General features: G+C 37.8%; 1 pseudogene; it reads right to left on the bottom strand.

Annotated features, from left to right (window-relative positions):
* Window positions 1-360: 360 nt before the first annotated feature.
* Window positions 361-9,585, bottom strand: LOC138922611 (transcriptional protein SWT1-like; annotated as a pseudogene).
* Window positions 9,586-9,902: the final 317 nt, after the last annotated feature.

Genomic DNA, 9,902 nt, shown 5'->3' with positions numbered 1-9,902 from the left:
TCATACTAACTGCATATTTTTTTTTTTTAGAAACCCAGATCACTTACTGGCCTCATCACTCAACAATGATCTTTACAAAAGGAATTCAAAGTACTGTAATATAGACAACTATACGTTAGAACTATGTTGTCACTATCTGTGAAATACACACATAACCTAAGGTGGTCTAGGAGAAAAAGAAAAAGAAAAATCAAAGACCCCAAAACCAAAGCCTAATAGAATACCCCAAACGATCACTGTGTTCTGCATTTCACATTCCAATTGTTATAAGTTTCTTAGAAGTTCTGCACCATTTCCCTCCAACGAGTCAGCACCCAAACAAATCTTAATCAGGAAGGACCGTGAGAGAACAATACTTACAAAGTTTTGAGATTCGAGTTGTATTGACTGACCCCATAGCTTTCGATCTTGATCTTTGAGACTGTCATTGATGAAATGAACTGCAGGTATGGCTTTGTGCTGGGCATGTTTTATCAGTTTTTCCTGCCTTCATACGATCTAGCTCTTGCACAACAACCCAGGGAATTATTAATACAAGTCTGTCAAAGCCTGAAAAATGAAAAGATTTCTTAGAAGTCAACAAGTACTTATTACTAAATTGAACTGCTGTAGGAGAATTTGAAGTTTTTTAAAGTAAGGAATTCACAACCTAAACAAAGAGATAATACATAAAAAATGAAAATTAAAAATAGATGTAAGTGTCAAAAGAATGTTACAAAACAAATACTATTCGATATCAAACAAGAGAAGTTTAGATTGCTGGGTTAACCTGTGAAGGCTCTGTTGTTGTTGTTTTTTTTTACTTAAGCTGATTATGCTTAATACATATGTGCTTAATAGCATACCGAAATGGAAACATACGTGGGGAAAAAACCCACATCACTGTTAATATAAAATATCAACTCAAATAAGAAAATCAGAATCAGTAAATGTTTTATAAATACCTGTGATTTCTGTTGTCTTCAAAATTTTAGCAAATTTGAGATGATTCATCAGAATATCTGTATCAATACGATTAGAAGCTTTTTGTCTGAAGCAGTATTTGCTAGAGAAAACAGCAAAGTTAGGATTTGATGACACCTCATAATAGAGTTGTATAATAACTAAAATTTCGATATCACAGAACTTTGAGAGCATTCTTAAGAGAAGGTATTCCTTAGACAACAATAACAAAGGTAAATTTACTCCAATTCTTATTTAAGAACAGTAATCAGTGTTTAATTATCCACTCGCAGAATATTATGAATTGCTGCATTTTGACTTCAGCTGAATATGATAAATGGGTGAATTTTCAATCATAAACTAACCTGCCCTAGTAGTAACTATGTTGCCAAACACTGTCCTGCATCACTGGTAATTGTGTGCTTAGGAATTATAAGTTAATTTTCAATATACTCTGAGTAAAATATAATTGAAAAGATAAATATGTGTAAAAGAAAGAAAACGTAATAATACTAGCATTTTTATTTCATAGGGCCAGTGTGAGGATCAGATAAGTTAATGCACAGGAAACACTTAGTAAACTGAAAAATGCAATGTGAATGTAACACAGCATTACTATTTTTATAAACACAAATCGAGAGAGTATACCAACAGATTTTGGATAATATCTATCATTATCTTCTCCCGTAGGAGAATGATCAAAATTTTATATATAAGAAATCCATGAATAGAAATACCTTTGAGCAATTTGCATTATTTCTGATCAGTGCTTTACATAAATGAAATTGTTAAAAGTTATGATTAAGAGCAAGAATAAAAGACAACTCACAACTCTGATTACCGCCCCTTGGCAAAAAGAGAAAGCGAAATCTTTCTAACCATCTAATAATGTGAGATATATAAAACAAATGATGATAAGACAAATATTAGACCTTATCGTTGTAGCCAAAAGAAATATACTGTCTTAATTTTTAAGAAAGCACAGGAGATCATGAACATTATCATATGCATATAGAGTGTACCAGCAGAAGAATGTACATCATCTTCCACCAAGTCAATTTCCATCCTCGTTAACTCTCCAGAAGGTGGAAGCACAGGTAAATCCACACTTTTTCCCACATGCGCAGCACGAGGCTCTTCTACTATCTGCGTCTACATTGTAAAGGACTCACAGTAAAATAGTTTGAATTATTTAGTCTGCAGATTAACAAGAGAAGACAGCAATTAACTCACTTAAGACGAGATGATTTGTGGAAATAAAGAAATTGACAAAAATATGGAGACAGCATGGTAAAAGAATACAGATTGTAAACACACACAGGGTTTCTAAAAATAGGTCTTTTCTCATTACTTTAATCTTAGGCAAGCAAGTTATACAACTGCCTTGAGTCTCAGTTTATGCATCTACAAAACAGGAATGTTAAATACCTATTCCCCTTGAGCATTTGTGTGAGGATTAAGTGAGATAATGTGACGCTCCTCTCACCGAGCCTAGTACATAGTAGACGTTCAAAATAACTTAATTCTCATTCCTATTAGCACTTCAAAGTATTTTAGGAGCCAAATATGTTTTTATGTGGATGGTGAGTGCTCTTCTTGAGATTTCTAAGATAGTTTATGAACCATCACAAACTGAGTCTAGCTCTCAAGACCCTTCTCACTTAGGGGAGTAGTTCCCTGATGTATTTTGATCCAAAGAAATGAAAATATAATCTGGCTTTAGAGCAAAGGGCAGAGATCTTTCTTCTACCAAGCAGCACTGACCCAGAAGACAGAAAAATACGAAAATTTGAATGCTGTCACAAATAAAAAGCAATCAACATGGTTTTAAAGTCTTCTTTAAATAGAAAACACAAAGTATTCTATGAATCTAATTTTAATTTAGGACCAGAGACCATAAAATCCTATGCAACAACTCTGAGGGTCAATCAGGAGATTCTAGCAGGGAAATGAAGCAGCAGGTAAAAATAAATATGCAGCACTCTCATTTTCACTGAACAACATTTTCATGTTATTGCTAATTAGAAAAAGGAGGCGGAAACACGTTAATATCATACTGCATTTTGGCAAGCCTAGGCATAAGCATGCCAAAAGTGTGATAACACTAAATAAAAATCGACATAACTTGTGAGCCATAGGCTGCATGCTCTTCATTCAAAACAGATTAGAGCTTATCAGAAACAAAGGCAAAAAGGTGATCAAGTAAATGTAAATACTTTTCCAAATAGTTTTCCATCACTTCATAAAAACTTATATATTGATTTAAGTAGCGATCACTGTTATTTTTATATCACCGAGGTTTTTATGGTCATTATTTCTAATTAAAACTAGAACTGTTTGACATAATTTCATTAAAAATCTTCCAAAAAATAAGTATTTGAGTAACCTCTTGATCTGTATCTTGAATACTTTCAAGGGACACTGAAGAACACGGTGCTTCAAAACTCTGAAACGCAAAGTAATTTTATTAGTTAAGAATGAAGCAGATACTCAGGGTAGGGTTTTCCAGCCTGGGCACTATTGACACTTGGGTCAGATAATTCTTTGCTTTGGGGGCTGTTCTGCACATTGTAGCATGTTTAGCGGTATCTCTGGCCTCAGCCCACTAGATATCACTAGCACGACCCGCTCCTTCTCCTGACAATCAACAATGTCTCCACGAAGGCAAGTGCCGAATGCCCCCTAAGGGGCAAAACTACCCTCAGATGAGAAACTGCCCCTAGAATAGAAAAGCCTCATTCTGTTAAGTCATGAAAGATGGTAGAAATTCTTTAGGGTTTTCTCATTCATATATGCATTCCTACAAATATTCATATTCTGAGGAAAAAACTATATGCCACTCTAAGAAATAGAAAGAACCATGGCAAAGGTAAACAGGCTGGCCTTCGGTGGTGGGAAGTTTTCATCCAGAAGTAACTGAGCCATTTCTAAAAGGGACATGACAAAACAACAAAGGGAACTTGAAGATTATAACATGGTTGAGGAGGAAAAGCCAAAAAACGCACAATTGTATTACACAGGGGTGGAGCACCAGAGGTTTGTGCTTTATTTCTGGTCTTCCAGCAGAGATTGAAAATCTCTCCACTAACTCCAGTGTCTCACTGGCACTTTTGCTGAGTGGACGAGACCTACCTGACGCTACAAACCAGTAGGGAACTTGGCAAAAGACACTACTAAACCAAATTATCTTCTAAGAATTCTCCAAGTTAACACCAAACTCACATGTATTTTACAGGAGGCTACACATGGTACAAATTACAGACCCTCTTTAAACAAGTGTATCGAATGTTGCTTCATTGGGAATTCAGCTTCCAACCTAACTGCCTAACATCGATCTTCACATGATATAACACTTTATACGTCACACACTTAGGCCCATGACAGCTTTTCTATTCCATGACCCTGGATTTCATGATCCCTTCTCCACCTGATTTTCAAGCTCACTAGATCTTTAAGGTTCTCTTCAGCTAAGAAGTCCCCAGCAAGCTAATAAGCAGAACTTCCTGAAGCTCCTGACATTTGAAATCTTTAATTCTGTCACTTACGTCACTACTACCCTTCACTCTCTTTGACCACAGGCCACTTCCAGTGACTTCAATAAATTTTCTATCACCCCCAAATCCAGAAAAGTTCATGTCAATTGTCCCTGAAAACTTCCTCCTTATCCAAAAAGAAAGTCTTAATGGGCATTTAACTATTTGCCCTCCCCAACCATGCTTAATAAATACATGGAATGGGATGAAGCTTTCCCTAGGGATGACAAAAAGAATACCAACAATGAGGGTAATAATGGTTTTACCTACTGGAGTGGTTCTAAAGTGAAAATCTGATTAGACTGCTTCCCTGATTACATTTCAGGGGCTCTGTACTATCTACAGAATACAAGATAGAAAACCAGTCTTTCCCATGGGATATGAAGCAATACATTGGCTTCCTCTCTAACTTCTTCTCCTATGGATTCTCCACATATCTCAACTCCAGTCATACTGACCAGCTTAGTGCCCACGCACACTCTTGCCATTCAATTTCACAACTCTGTGCCATTACACACACTAGCCCTCAACCGTGGTGGGACAAAACTGCTATTCCTTGCTCTATATACCCTTTAACACCAAGCTTAAGAATCTCCACATTTGTGAGCCCTCCCTAAACTCATCCCAAAATTTATGCTAACACCAACCCAATTCTTAGGGCTCTACTATTTCCTTCACTGTATCACAGAGTATTTGTTTACAAATCTCCCTCCCTGTGAACTTCTTGAGGATAAAGAGCACCTTATTTATCTTTAAGTCCCTAGAACCTAGAAACATACCTGATACATAATAAGTACATTTAATTAATGTTTGATAAACTGATAAATTTCTACTTCACAGACTTGTAAGGATTAAGTGGGACACTGTTTGTAAAAGTGGCCTATAAGTGACAAATCTCTAGAACATTAATTTGCCATGGTGAGGGAAGGGCGCAAACTCAGAGTGGTCTATATCAAAGGACTCCAAGACCTCAGAAACAGAAGAAGTTATTTTCTCTCAGGAAAGTATAACAAGATTTCTAAACCACAGGATTACTAAATCCAGAAAATACAATTATTTCCTTGTAAAGTACACTCATTATTTCAGGCAGATAATTATCTATTGCGGAATTTGTGAGGAAAACGACAATAAACATAATATTAAGATGATTAGCTACAGTCAATAATATGCTAAAGATAATATATTCAAGAAAGAACAATATTTCCTTACTGCTCCTGTGTCTCAATGACTTTAAGTCAGATAAGACTGCTATTAAAGGCATAGTTTATAAAGAGTATTAATTCCAATAACTGGAAAGTAATCATGTGTGGGGGCCTGGAATTGGCCATCCCAAGATATGTCTCTTTGGCATGATGATTATTTGGGGCTGGAAGGCAACTGGTAAGTAGAATTTACTTACCCTTTATAAGAGACATTTACATTGTAAAGGAAATCTCCATCTGTAACGATATCTCCCTCTCTACCAGGAAGAAGGGGGGATGACCTTATCTCTAGAGACTTAATCAATGGGGAAGGCAAGCACTTAATCTGCATTTGTTTATTGTGCCTGTCTGGTAACCTCCTGTAACTGACTCCCCCCACCCCTAACATCATCCTTTGTCTTCAGCTGGATATGATGTTTGGGGTGGTGGTTTCAGCCATTTTGGTGAGTTGCTTGGCTTGCCTGAGCCTCTCCCATGTATACATTGACAAATAGAAATGGCAAGCAATAGGATATATTGGAGTACACAAGGAAGCCATTTGGTGTAAACCTAATTCGGCCTGACTTTGCATTTTTCCAAAAGGGCCTGACTGTGGCCATTGAGCACGCACTGCATATCTGCTTTAAAACATTTACTATGGCAAGAACAAATGGCCTTAAGACAAAGGTGCAACTTCCCCCCAACATTGGCATTTCCTTAAGGATAAGCATCTTTCCTTAGGCTAGGAACTGATTGCTGCACTCACCTTCGACCACCCAACTCACCTGTGACCACCCAGCTTGAGACAACAGACCTGCCACCCTGCTGTGTTCACCAAGACAGCACACCTATCTGCTGTTTCCATCAATCACTGTGCTGACAGAGCAGTCTCGCGACTATTGTAAAATGGACATTTCAATCCTATGTGAAACATCCTGTTTGGGGGTATATAACCACTCTGTGCACCCCACTTCTTCGGTACCCTTTCTTCCTTCGGGAAGAAAGGCCCTGGGCCATGGTCCTCAGAATATAAAGCTTTGTTTAATTTTCTCCTGCTATTCTGTCTCCTGTGAATTTAATTAGTTCTCCAGCCAGACGAACCAAGAGAGGGTAGAGGAAATGTGTTCCTCCCCTACACATGCAAAAACTGCTTCCCCTACGACTTAATATTCATGCTATGTACCTCCTTCGGTTTGTGTAGCAATTCAGTATAGAGACCAAAGGAACCCAGAAGATGCATTGCAGGGATTTCTCATACTATTCCTGAGGTGTACACCACAAGAAGAAGATGAAGCAATGATACGACGATGTTTACTGAACATGCTGGCAACTTCAAGTTCCTTTCTTGCATTTACTCTAGGGAACTAATTATAACACAGGAGAAAACTGGAGCTTTCCTTTAAGAAAGCAATAAAAAGAACAAACTCAATTCTTTCTCTCTTTGGACCCTTTAAGTTCACTGAACAAAAAGTGCTCTCTCTCAAGCTCTTCTGGCCTCGCTCTTTATAATCCCTCCGTTTTTCACAGGAAGTATCTTATGCTGCGATCTATAGTCTTGATTCCTAAAAGCAGGTAGGTTCAACCACCACTATTTCAAGCAGTCTCTAAATTTCAGAATTTCTGAAGTTTTCAAGTTCTAAAGTTACCGAAGTTCTAAAAGTTTTCTTAAAGGTAAATAATTTGCCATAGAAACAAAGCTATAGAGATTAGTTTCTCAAATTAGTCCACAAAAGCCAATTTATTACATAATTTCAAAGCAAACTAGATGTGCCAAGCTTTCTAGCCTGGATCTCTGTACATGTACAGTCAACAATGGACCGCATATGCTACTGTGGTCCCACAGATTAGTACTGTATAGCATTGCTGTGTAGTATAGGCTATACTATCTAGGTTTGTGCAAGTACGGTGGGAGAGGAAGAAATTTTCCTCTACCCTTCTAGATTCTTCTGGCTGGTAAGATTAAATTGACATGAGACAGATTAACATGAGAAAAACAAACAAATGCTTAATAACACATATATATGGGAGAAATCTAGGAAAACTGAGTAACTTGCCAAAATGGCTGAAACTCTCACCTTAAATAACATCCTCAGCTAAAGACAAAAGATGTTGGGGATGGGCAGAGTCAGGGACTTCAAAGGGAAGGAAGATAATTTACAAGTAGGTGAAAAGGAGCAAATATTTGGAAAACAAGTGTTGGGCCATACAGAAACAGATGGACACAAAGGGGAGCCCAACAAACAGGCTTGTCTAGGTTCCTCCCTGTCTACCACCTAGTTCATGTTGTGCTAAGGTGATAGCTCACTTCCTGAGACACGTTTTTTACATTCGTTTAGGCAGTTAAGGGGAAGGTAACGTGAAAGACTTCCTGAATCTTTTGTTTCTTAAAAATAACCAACCTAAAGTAATCTCCATGTTGAAGAGACACATTTTGGGGTGGTAAATTTTGTTTCCCTTCAGTACACTCTATGATGTTCGCACAATGACAAAATCACCTAACCACACATTTCTCAGAACACATCCCTTCGTTAAGGGTTCATTAATGCAGGACTGTAGTTCCCTTTGCCTAGAACATCCCTCCTTCTCCCATTCCACCCACCTCGCCTTCGCCTGAATAATTCCTACGCATTCTTTAGTTCTCAGTTTAAACATTACCCCCTCCAGTAAACCTTTCTTAACTAATCCCTCCACAGTGTACCAAGGCCATGTTAATCCTCCACTGTAATCCCATATTAAGTGATAAGTACTTATCAGACTTAGGGTGACAGCTTGCATGTCTCCTCACAGGAATAAGTCTCTGAAAACAGACTGTGACTGCAGTGCCTGGCACACAGGGGCACTCCAAAAATAATTTGTTAAAGCTATTCAGGATATTAAGCCCTGGGTGTTCTATAGTACCTGGGGTTACAGAAGAGCCTAAGACACTGGAGCAGTGCTTTCTGAAAGGACTATCTCTAACTGCATCTTTCTACATTTTTACACATTCCCTTCTATTACTTATCCTTCATGCTTACCAGGATATCTTCCTAAGAAACTTGGAATTAAAAGGGCAAAATAAAGGAACCAATACAAATCTTCCTAACTAAATTTGAATCAGCCCTCTACGATCATAATCAGTGAAAGGAACAACTCAAATCTGACCATATTGAAACTCTTCGCTAAAACCTGTATTCTTCATTTTGTACTACTTTACCTGGGTTAGGTTTGCACTAGAACTTGAATCATTACTTTCATGATGCTCACAATGATATTTTCCTTTTGACTCATGAACAGTCTGCTTACACGTGGAATCTGAAAATAAACGTTCTCTTGGGTGCCTAGTCAAATTTAATGACACCCGGCAGCCTTCCAGGCATTCTTTGTTCTCCAGCTTAGTCTTCGACTTGGTAGAATCTACACTGAAGACACTTCCTCCTACAAGCTTCTGGAGAGTATCACAGGATTTTTGCTGGGATTTTGAAACTGATCTTCCTTCTTCTAGATTTGAGGGTTCCTTAATTATCTTGTTGGAACTGTAATCCTGAGAAAACTGGATTCTCTTCCATTTCTCCAAAACACATTTTTCAGAACTGTCTGCAAATTTATTGTACTTTTCTTTCTTGTGTTCCTTCATCTTCTCCCTCTGAGCAAGTAAATGAGCCCATCTTTTCCATTTGCCTTCAGCTTTGGGTTTCACATCTTTGGCAATCTCAGGACTGCTAAAGTTTTTATTTCCATGGTCAAGCTTACTCCCAACATTTGTCAATTTACTATCTTTCACTTTAAAATCTACACATTTATTGATATCCTTTTTAGTTCCATTTGAAGAAAAACTCTTGGAAATCATTTGATTATTATTTGAATATGATGCTTCTTGGAGTTTAACGGGTCCTTGGGATGAAGAACTGATTTTTGGTCTCTTTCATGCAGTGTCACTTTCTACATTCAGTCTGTAAAGCAGTACAGAAACCAATGTTACATTATGATTACACACGATTATACATAATGTTGCACTGTATCATTTTAGTTAGGAAATAACATAACTGGACTGACGCAAACTTCATAAAAAGTAAGAAATGGCTACATTAAGATTGAAGTACAGGGGCCAGCCGTGTGGTGTAGTGGTTAAGTTCACACACTTTGCATTAGTGGCCCAGGGTTCAGGGGTTCGGATTCCAGGTGCAGACCTGGCACTGCTCGTCAAGCCAAGCTGTGGCGGCATCCCACATAAAATATAGGAAGACTGGCACAGATGTTAGCTCAGTGA

Source organism: Equus caballus, unplaced genomic scaffold (genome assembly GCF_041296265.1).
Source record: "Equus caballus isolate H_3958 breed thoroughbred unplaced genomic scaffold, TB-T2T unassigned-0001710, whole genome shotgun sequence".
Classification (NCBI taxonomy): domain Eukaryota; kingdom Metazoa; phylum Chordata; class Mammalia; order Perissodactyla; family Equidae; genus Equus; species Equus caballus.
Note: the sequence above shows the minus strand (reverse complement) of the source record. Positions and strands in the feature narration are given on the sequence as shown.